The sequence below is a fragment of the Grampus griseus genome (genome assembly GCF_964374135.1).
Source record: "Grampus griseus genome assembly, chromosome: 8".
Taxonomy (NCBI): domain Eukaryota; kingdom Metazoa; phylum Chordata; class Mammalia; order Artiodactyla; family Delphinidae; genus Grampus; species Grampus griseus.
This window is the reverse complement of record NC_139002.1, coordinates 104441367-104452825: the sequence shown is the minus strand read 5'-3', so window position 1 is coordinate 104452825 and position 11459 is coordinate 104441367.

The following is an 11459-nucleotide window of genomic DNA, read 5'->3' as shown; positions in this document are numbered from 1 at the left end:
TCCCATTCTGGCAACCTAGGCCAAACACGCGCCTAGAGGTGGCAGCGAGTGTCCACGGGAAGGCCCAGCCTGGCGGGAGAAAACAGGACAGACGCCTTCCTTAAGCAAACGACTCCCAGGACTGCCGCCTGTGGTCTGAGGGGACCCTGAGAGGCATTTGCCCTGGAGAAACCCTCGTGCCATTAATTTATTCTTTGGAAACGCATTCCCTGAGGTTGCTGAGGTCCTGGCAGAGGCTGGAGACGTTGAAAAATCAGTAAGAGCCTCTCCCTTTTATGGACTTTCCAAACGAGGAATGAGATATATATCTCTGTGTATGTTTGAAATTTTCCACAATAGAAAGTTTAATAAAATAGGAAATTAAGTCAAAAGAACGGTCCTTGAGAGGGTAAAAATTGAGCCTTTAAATAGAAGAAGAAAAACTTCAAAACTGACGGTTGTACGTATGTAAATAAAAAGATTTTGCATGGCAGAAGACGTCAAAAACAAGAACATGTGACAAGTTCAGGGAAATGTTTGCTTACAAGTTCATGCTACAAAGTTTATTGAGAACCTACCCTGTGGGGCAGGACCAAGGATAAAGCAGTAAACAAAAAGTGACAAAAATCCCGACCTTGGAGCTTATATTATGGTGGGGAGAGACAGATAATAACAAGGAAAACATTTAGCCTGCTAGGTAGTGATAAAGACTTGAAGTAACTGAGGGAGCAGACAAGCCATCCTCTGGGGGGAATAATTCCAGCGTGAAAGTACATGTCAGGAAGTCCTGGGGCAGGAGCATGTCTGTCCAAGGAATCACAAGCTAGTATGGCTGGAGGGGGGAACAGAGTGAATAATAGAGCGTAAGGATGGGGAGGAGGTGTAGAACCTTGTGGGCCATTGAAGTAATTTTGGCTTTCACTCTTAGACCGGAAGTCTAGAGAGCAGAGGGGTTCATCTGATATGACTTATCTTTCATAGTTTTATAAGTATCATTCTGGCTGCTATTGAAATGGGTAAAAACAAAGAGAAAACAGTCATTTGCTCAGAACAGTTATCACTATGGCAAAAATCCAGGAGAGAGGGACTACCCTGGAGGTCCAGTGGTTAGGACTCCGCACTTCCCCTGCAGCAGGCTTGGGTTCAATCCCTGGTCAGGAAACTAAGATCCCTTATGCAGCACGGCCAAAAAAAAATCCAGGAAAGAGATGATGGTGACATGGATCAGGGTGGCTGCAGCAGAATTCAGGGGAAGTGCTCAGATTTGGATATAGTAGTTTGAAGGTAGAGTCAACAGAATGTGCGATCGGATGTGAGTTGTGAGAAAAGTCAAAGATGACTCCAGGTAAATGGAAACATGGAGTTGCCATTTATTGAGATAGGGAACATTGTGGATGACCAGGACATAATAAGTTGTTTTTTTGGTTTTTTGGTTTTTTGTTTGTTTTTGGCCATGCATCACCACCTGTGGGATCTTAGCTCCCTGACCAGGAATCAAACCCAGGCCCACAGAAGTGAAAGCATGGAGTCCTAACCACTGGACTGCCAGGGAGTTCCCTGGACATAATAAGTTTGAGATGCCTCTAAGTCATCAAGTGGAGATACCAATGGACAATTAGATATGTGTCTGGAGTTCAGGGCAGAGGTCTGGGCTGAAGATACAAATTTGTGAGTCTAAAGAGTTAATATCTATACTGTACAAAGAACTCCTACAAATTGATAGGAAAAAAAGATGAGATAAATATGCCAAGGATGCTAACTGGTAATTTTATAGGAAAAGAAGTACAAATAGCCAATAAACAAGAAACTTCATTGCTCGTCAGGGAAATGCAATTTCCTGAGAGAATGAGAACGTTTTCGCCCCTCAGATGTGCAAAAAATTCAGAAGATTTATATCTGTTGGTGGTAAGGGTGTGAGGAAATTACACTTACAGATTGTATCTATGAACTACATATGTAGTGTGAACTCTACATCCTTCTTGGTAAGTATTCTGCCAATATCAAAACTTTAAATGTAGTGAGCTGGGATTTCCCCGGTGGTGCAGTGGTTAAGAATCCGCCTGCCAGTGCGGGGGAGATGGGTTCCATCCCTGGTCTGGAAGATCCCACATGCCATGGAGCAACTAAGCCCGTGAGCCACAGCTACTGAAGCCCACACGCCTAGAGCCTGTGCTCCACGGCAAGAGAAGCCAGCACAATGAGAAGCCCATGCACCACAACAAAGAGTAGGCCCCACTCACCATAACTAGAGAAAGCCTGCACAGCAATGAAGACCCAACGCAGCCAAATAAATAATTATTAAATAAATAAATGTAGTGAGCCTTTAATATAGTAATCCTGCTTTGGAAATCTAGCCTACAGAAAACTCATCAATAAGGATGTTGGTATAAATTTATTTATTGTTGCATTGTTTGTAGTAGCAAGCAGTGGAAGCAACCTGAATGTCTATAAATAAGGAAATATTGACTTATGATGGAATATTATGTTGCTATTAAAAATAGGTCAGGGGACTTCCCTGGCGGTCCAGTGGTTAAGACTCTGCACTACCACTGCAGGGGGCACAGGTTCCATACCTGGTCAGGGAACTAAGATCCCACATGCCCCGAGGCCAAAAAAAACCCTCTAAAAATAAAAATAGGTCAGAATCTATTGACATGGAAGGGTGACCATAATTTAAGAGGGAAAAAATGTAATTATATAACATTACGTCTTTCTAAGCTGTAGGTGAAAAACCCTCAATATAATACGCATACATTTTTTCAGCAAAGAAAAGTAATATCGGTTACCTCAATGGGATGAGATGGGGGTTAATTTTTTTATGCTTTTCTGTATCATTAGACTTTCAACAATGAGCATCTAATTCTTTTATAATTTAAAAAAGTACACTGTAAGGGGGAAAAGAGGGGCACTCTGATACATTCACAAATCCAAACTGCTGGCACTATTCTCAGAGCAGGGTATCAGCAGGCCTCTGGACACCCAGGGCACATAGTCTTTTAAAAGGATTCGTGGTGGCAGTTCCATGTTTGTTCCAAAAAATCCTGGGTTTAGAGTCAGAACACTGCAATAGAAATATAATGTGAAACCCATATGTGCTTTTAATTTTTCTGGTATCCACTTTAAAAAATAAAAAGAAACAGGTAAAATTAACTTTAACAATGTATCTTATTTAACCCAATGTTTCTAATAAAATATTCTTTCTTCATGTTATCAATATAAAAATTCTTGTTAAGATATTTTACATTCTTTTCCTTCAACTAAGTCTTTGAAATACATTGTGTATTGTACACTTACAGCACATCTCAATTTGGACGGGCCACATTTCCAGTGTTCAGTATGTAGCCACATGTGGCCAGTGGCTGCCATCTTGGCTAGTGCAGGCTTAGCCCTCTTCTTGAAATGGCCTTTAGATCCTGAAGAGACATCCTTTGGAAAAGCGAAACTTCAACGTTGGGGATACATGTGATTTTTTTAAATAGCCCTATATTTTTCAGAGCCAAGTGTGAGGAATGAGGATTAGCAGGAAGATCAAGCTCAGAAATATCCATCAACAAATAGTGTCAGAGCTGCCAAGGATTCTTCAGGATGAGCCAGGCCAGGCCAGGCTGACCCAAACCCTTTAAAGATCAGAGACTCAGCGACTTCCCCGGTGGCGCAGTGATTAAGAATCCGCCTGCCAATGCAGGGAACACGGGTTTGAGCCCCGGTCTGGGAAGATCTCACATGCCGCGAAGCAACTAAGTCCGTGCGCCACAACTACTGAGCCTGTGCTCTAGAGCCCGTGAGCCACAGCTACTGAAACCTGCACGCCTAGAGCCCGTGCTCCACAACAAGAGAAGCCACTGCAATGAGAAGCCTGTGCACTGCAACAAAGAGTAGCCCCCGCTCACCACAACTAGAGAAAACTCGCACGCAGCAACGGAGACCCAATGCAACCAATAAATTAATTAATTTAAAAAAAAAAAGATCAGAGACTCAGAGTATCCATTAAGGCTGCATCAAAAATACTTCATTGTTTATAAGTAAAATAATAAATGATAAACTAAATTAGGTTCTAATTATAAACACATTTTTCACCTACAAGGACATCTCAGTTAATTATACTAACAAACCAAAAACTTTTTGGTTTAGTTGGTGACTGTAGTAGGCCAAAGATATCAGTTCCTAATCCCTAGAACCTGTAAGTATTACCATATTTGGAAAAAGGGTCTTTTCAGATGTGATGAATTTAAGGATCTTGAGATGGCGAGATTATCCTCGATTACTTGCTTAGGCCCTAAATGCAAGTACCTGTATCCTCATAAGAGGGAGACAGAGGGAGACTTGGCACAAATACACAGAAGGAGAAGGTGATGGGAAGACAGAGCAGGGAGAGTTTTAAAGATGCTGGCCTTGAAAGTTGGAGCGATTGGCCGTGAGCCAAGGAATGCCAGCAGTCATCAGAAGCTGGAAGAGGCAAGGAATGGCAAGGATTTTTCCCTAGAGCCTCCAGAGAAACTGTGGCCCTGCTGACACCTTGATTTCAGCCCAGTAGTACTAATTTTTGACTTCTGGCTTCCAGAACTGTAAGAGAATAATGATCTCTTTTAAGCCACCCAGTTTTTGGTAATTTGTTACAGCAGCTACGGGAAACGAATAGAGTTGTAAATTGTTTTTTTAACAACACAAATGAAGATATTTTCACAGCATGGACTCATATTATCTTGTTCCAAACTTTTCCCCTTTCGACCCTCTTCCTTCCTGCTCTCCACCCTGTCCTATGTAAGGGTGTGAAAAGCGGAGGCTTGGGGCTGTGGTAGCAGTCACCCTGCAACCAAAATGGGAGGGGGGTGCTAAGAGAAACGTACAGGTCAGGGTGACACAGTGTCCTGACACCACTGAGCCACTGGACCGGCTCTGAATCCTCAAACCTCCAGACTGCTTATCTTATGAGATAATTAAATGTCTTAATTGCTTTGACCCCTATTAGGACTCTTGCTACTTGCAGCAGAATTCATCCTAATATAGAATTCAACAGACAGTATCAAAACTGCAAGTAAGAAAAAGCAGTACATTTCCCTGGTGATTAGCGATAAATTGATTTGCTAATCATCAGGGAAATGCAAATCAAATCACCTTGATTTATCACCTCACACCTGTCAGAATGGATAGCATCAGAAAGAACACAGGGAATTCCCTGGCGGTCCAGATGGGTGGTGGGAATGTAATTTGGTGCAGCCACTGTAAAGAACAGTATGGAGGTTTCTCAAAAAATTAAAAATAGAACTACCTCATGACCTAGCAATTCCACTCCTGGGTATATATTGGAAAAAAACAAAAACACTACTTGGAAAAGATACACGCACCCCAATGTTCACAGCAGCATTATTTACTATTGCCAAGATATGGAAGCAACCTACGTGTCCTTTAACAGATGAATGGATAAAGAAGACACGATATATATGTACAATGGGATACTACTCAGCCATAAAAAAGAACAAAATTTTGCCATTTGCAGCAACGTGGATGGACTTGGAGGGCATTATACTAAGAAGTAAGTCAGAGAAAGATGAATACTGTATGCTATCACTTATATGTGAAATCTAAAAAATACAACAAACTAGTTAATATAACAGAAAAGAAGCAGACTCACAGATACAGAGAACAAGCTAGTGGTTACGGGGGGGGGGGCAGTACAGGGCTGGGGAAGTGGGAGGTACAAACTATTGGGCGTTAGACAGGCTACAAGGATGAAGTGTATAACACAGGGAATATAGCCAATATTTTGTAATAACTTTAAATGGAGTTGAGACTAAATTATTGCCTGCCATATCAGTAAACAAAGGATTTCACAGCCATCAGCCATCACATTACCCCTGTTTCAGTGAGCCCAGACTCTCGCATCTTCCCATACATAGAAAAGTGGAAAATTTCTTAACTTGAGATATCTGGTTTTCTTTTATTATCAAGTAATCTTTTGAGGTTCTGACTACATTGGTTCTGTTGCAAAAACTCCTATATATCCTGGCTCTTCCCCCTTTCTCTTTGGAGCAGTCTCTCAGAGTTATTTGAGATGCTATCTCATGGGCTTGAAGTCCTAAGAATGTCTGCCGAATAAAATATAACTCTCAGGAATTCCTGGCGATCCAGTGGTTAAGACTCCAGCTTTCATTGCTGAGGGCGTGGTTTTGATCCCTGGTCGGGGAACTAAGATCCCACAAGCCTCGTGGTGCGGCCAAAAAAAAAAAGGAAAAACATAACTCTCAACTTTCAGATTGTGCGTTTTTATTTTATTTTTTCAGTCGACAAAGTATAACCTTTAAAAACTGTATAAAAATAAAATTTAAAAGTATTTATATTAAAAAAAAGACCAGGGGGACTTCCCTGGTGGCGCAGGGTTAAGAATCAGCCTGCCAAGGCAGGGGATACGGGCTCAAGCCCTGCCAGGAAGATCCCACGTGCCATGGAGCAACTAAGCCTGTGCGCCACAGCTACTGAGCCCACATGCCACAACTACTGAGCCAGCACACCACGAGCCCATGCTCTGTGACAAGAGAAGCCACCGCAATGAGAAGCCCAAGTATGGCAACCAAGAGTAACCCCTGCTCACCGCAACTAGAGAAAGCCAGCATGCAACAATGAAGACCCAACGCAGCCAAAAAAAAAAAAGTGGTTGAGTGGGACTCCGTGCTTCCCATGCAGGGGGCCCGGGTTGAATCCCTCGACAGAGAACTAGATCACACATGCATGCCGCAACTAAGAGTTTGCATGCCGCAACTAAGGAGCCCGCCTGCTGCAAATAAAACCCAGCAGAACCAAATAAATAAATATTTTTAAAAAGACCAGTTTCACACCTTAAAAAAGAAAAAGCAATACAGTTGGGACTTCCCTGGTAGCGCAGGTTAAGAATCCGCCTGCCTATGCAGAGGACACGGGTTCGATCCTTGGTCCGGGACGATCCCACATGCCACGGAGCAACTAAGCCCGTGTACCACAACTACTGAGCCTGCGCTCTAGAGCCCACGAGCCACAACTACTGAGCCTGTGTGCCACAACTACTGAAGTCTGCGCGCCTAGAGCCCGTGCTCTGCAATAAGAGAAGCCCACGCACCGCAACGAAGAGTAGCCCCTGCTTACCGCAACTAGAGAAAGCTCGCGTGCAACAACGAAGACCCAATGCAGCCAAAAATAAATAAATTTTTTTTTAAAAAAAGCAATACAGTCATGTTGTCTAAAAATATGGAGGTAAATTCCAGAAGAAATGGCTAAAGGAGTTGAAATCTCTTACCTCTAGAAAGTGGATTTGGGAAGAGATGGGACAGAAATTGCTCTTTTTCATTATAAGCATAGTAGTACTATTTGACTTTTTAAGTTGTGTACCTATGTTACTTAGATAAAAATCAAAATATAGGAAAAGGAAAATTAGGACTTCCCTGGTGGCGCAGTGGTTAAGAATCCGCCTGCCAATGCAGGGGCCACGGGGTTAAGCCCTAGTCTGGGAAGATCCCACATGCCACGGAGCAACTGAGCCCATGCGCCACAGCTATTTAGCCTGTGCTCTAGAGCCTGTGAGCCACACAGCCAAAAATAAATAAATAAATATATAAATTTTTAAAAATAAAATAAATAAAAATTTATTAATTTTCAAAGTACTTTTTTTTTTTGCGTTGGGTCTTTGTTGCCGCGCGAGTTTTCTCTAGTTGCGGCGAGCAGGGGCTACTCTGTTGCGGTGCACTGGCTTCTCATCTCGGTGGCTTCTCTTGTGGAGCACGGGTTCTAGGCACGCGGGCTTCAGTAGTTGTGGCACACGGGCTCAGTAGTTGTGGCTCGCGGGCTCTAGGGCGCAGGCTACGCAGTTGTGGCGCACGGGCTTAGTTGTTCCACAGCATGTGGGATCTTCCCAGACCAGGGCTCAAACCAGTGTCCCCTGCATTGGCAGGCGGATTCTTAACTACTGCACCACCAGGGAAGCCCTCTACTGCTTTTTTAATGTAAATGATTTTTTAATATTGAGATAGAGGGAATTCTCTGGCGGTCCAGTGCTTAGGGCTCCACGCTTTCACTGCTGAGGGCCAGGGTTCAATCCCTGCTCAGTGAACTAAGATCCAAGTCATGCAGCACAGCCAAAAAAAAAGAGATACAATTCATACAACATAAAATTCACCCCTTTAGTGTATAACTCAGTGGTTTTAGTATATTCACAGGGTGGTGCAACCATCACCACACTAATTCCAGAACATTTTAATTAATCACCCCCAAAAAGAAACCCTATACTTATTAGCTGTCACTCCCCATTCTCCCCTTCACTCATACCCTGGTGACCACTAATTTTTCTGGCTCTGGATTTGCCTATTCAAGACATTTTATATAAATGGAACAATACAAATATATGGCTCACATGTCTGGCTTCTTTCACTTAGCTTAATGTTTTCAAGATTTATCCACATCGCACCTTTTTTTTGTTAATCTAAAATAATTTCAAAATAAAGCACTTTCAAAAATTGACTTTAGGGGCTTCTCTGGTGGCGCAGTGGTTGAGAGTCCGCCTGCCGATGCAGGGGACATGGGTTCGTGACCCGGTCCGGGAAGATCCCACATGCCGCGGAGCGGCTAGGCCCGTGAGCCATGGTCGCTGACCCTGCGCGTCCGGAGGCTGTGCTCCGCAACGGGAGAGGCCACAACAGTGAGAGGCCCGCGTAAAGCAAAAAAAAAAAAAAAAAAAAATTGACTTTAGGGTCACGATTTTTAGCTAAAATGTGTAATTTTTTTTTAAAGTTCGTAAACAGTCGTAGAATAGTTTCAACGTATTTATGAGACTTAACAGGGGGACTTCCCTGATGGTGCAATGGTTAAGAATCTGTCAATGCAGGGGACACAGGTTCGAGTCCTGGTCCGGGAAGATCCCACATGCCGTGGAGCAACTAAGCCCGTGAGCCACAACTACTGAAGCCCATGTACCTAGAGCCCATGCTCAGCAACAAGAGAGAAGCCACTGCAATGGGAAGCCTGCGCACTACAGCAAAGGGTAGCTCCCGCTTGCCACAACTAGAGAAAGCCTGCGTGCAGCAATGAAGACCCAAAGCAGCCAAAAGTCAGTAAGTAAATAAATTTATTTTTTTTAAAAAGGATAGGGATGGGCTTCCCTGGTGGCACAGTGGTTGAGAGTCCGCCTGCCGATGCAGGGGACACGGGTTCGTGCCCTGGTCCGGGAGGATCCCACATGCCGCGGAGCGGCTAGGCCCGTGAGCCATGGCCGCTGAGCCTGCGCATCCGGAGCCTGTGCTCCGCAGTGGGAGAGGCCACAACAGTGAGAGGCCCACGTACCGAAGAAAAAAAAAAGAAAAAAAAAAAAGGATAGGGACCCACATAATAGAATATTTTTAAAAGAAAAAAAGACTTAGGAAGTATGTTGAGAAGTTTACATTTAGGCTAGGAATCTGTGGTATTTAAGAAAATTAAACATATTAAATATACAAATACAATTCTTTAAAGTTTGAAGGAATTTAAGTTGCAGATGGGTATGATTATTTAAAGGAGTCCAATGTAGCCAACCAGAGTTTATCAAAGAAAAGGTAAAGATAATAACTCTTATCTTACTAGATTTATAGATAGAACAATAAACGTTGTAAAGTTAAAGCCTTAAGGAAAGCTAGGCTTTAAGTATGTTACTTTAATACAATTGAATAGTAACCTGTATTAGTTTCCTGTGGCTGCCGTGACAGATCACCAAAAAACTGGGTGCCTTAAAACAACAGAAAGTTATTCTCTCACAGTTCTGGAGGCTAGAAGTCCAAATTAGTAGCACTGGGCTGAAATCAACATGTCAGCAGGGCCTTGTGCCCTCCAGAGACTCTAAGAGATAAACTGTCCCTGCCAGCTAGCTTCTGGTGGCCGCTGGCATCCCTAGGCTTGTGGCCGCGTCACTCTAGTCTCCAAGGTCAACATCATTAAACTTCTTTCCGGACTTCCCTGGCGGTCCAGTGGTTAAGACTCCATGCTTCCACTGCAGGGGACACAGGTTCATCCCTGGTCGCGGAATTAAGATCCTGTATGCCCCGTGGTGCCGGGGGGTTGTGGGGGGGACCTCCTGGGCCTTCTTCTTGTAAGAATACCTGTGCTTGCATTTAGGGCCCATCGAGGTAATCCAGGATAATCTCATCTAAAAATCTGTAACTCAATCATATCTGCCAAGACCCTTTTTCCCAGATAAGGTAATATTTACAGCTTCCAGAGATTAGGACCCGATAATTTGTGTGTGGTAGTGGAGGCATTATGAGCCTATCACAGTAACTTTAAAAAAAGAAGTAATCACAGTCTCTTCAGGTGCACCAATACCACTAACATGCATCATAGACACAGTGACAGGATTCTCTCCTGCTGAAATTTTTAGCGGTATTATTAGGCAATTAGACCAAGGGAACCCAGAGCACTTTGCTCTTGGCCTTAAAGCTCAGCCCTCTCTCTGTTATGGTGCTTTCCATCACCAGGGTTTTTAGGTATAATCTCCTCTCTCTCTCTCTGTCTCTGGCTAAGATACCTCAAGTCCTTTTTGGAAGTAGGTGACATATATGTATTTAAATTAGAGGGGAAGATGTTGGGGGCTGGAGGATAGTCCTGACTCTACTCCTAAAACACATAGCTCCAGTTTTTTTGTTGTTGTTTTTTTTGTTTTGTTCTTTGGCCGTGACCCGCAGCTTGGGGGATCTTAGTTCCCCAACCAGGGAATGAACTTGTGCCCTCTGAAGTGGAAGCCTGGAGTCTTAACCACTGGACCACCAGGGAAGTCCCTAACTAGTTTTTTTTTTTTTTGGCCGCGTTGGGTCTTCATTGCTGCCCACCGGCTTTCTCTGGTTGAGGTGAGCGGGGGCTACTCTTGGTTGCGGTGCGTGGGCTTCTCATTACAGTGGCTTCTCTTGTTGCAGAGCATGGGCTGTAGGCGTGCGGGCTTCAGTAGTTGTGGCACACGGGCTCAGTAGTTGGGGCCCATGGATTTAGTCGCTCCTCGGCATGTGGGATCTTCCCAGACCAGGGCTCGAACCTGTGTCCCCTGCATTGGCAGGCGGATTCTTAACCACTGCGTCACCAGGGAAGTCCCCCTAACCAGTTTTAAAACATGAGACTAGTAGTTCTCAAACTTTAGTTTGCCTCAAAATCACCTACAAGCCTTTTTTTTTAATTTTTTTATTGGAGTACACTTGATTTACAATGTTGCATTAGTTTCTGCTGTACAGCAAAGTGAATCAGTTATACATATACATATATCCACTCTTTTTTATTCTTTTCCCATATAGGTCATGACAGAGCACTGAGTAGAGTTCCCTGTGCTATACAGTAGGTCCTTATTAGTTTTCTATTTTATATATAGTAGTGTGTATATGTCAATCCCAACCTCCCAGTTTATCCCTCCCCACCCCGCCAAAGGCTTTTAAAACAGATTCCTAGGCTTCACTCACCAAGTGTCTGATTCAGTAAGTCTGGAGTGAAGCTCCAGAATTTGCATT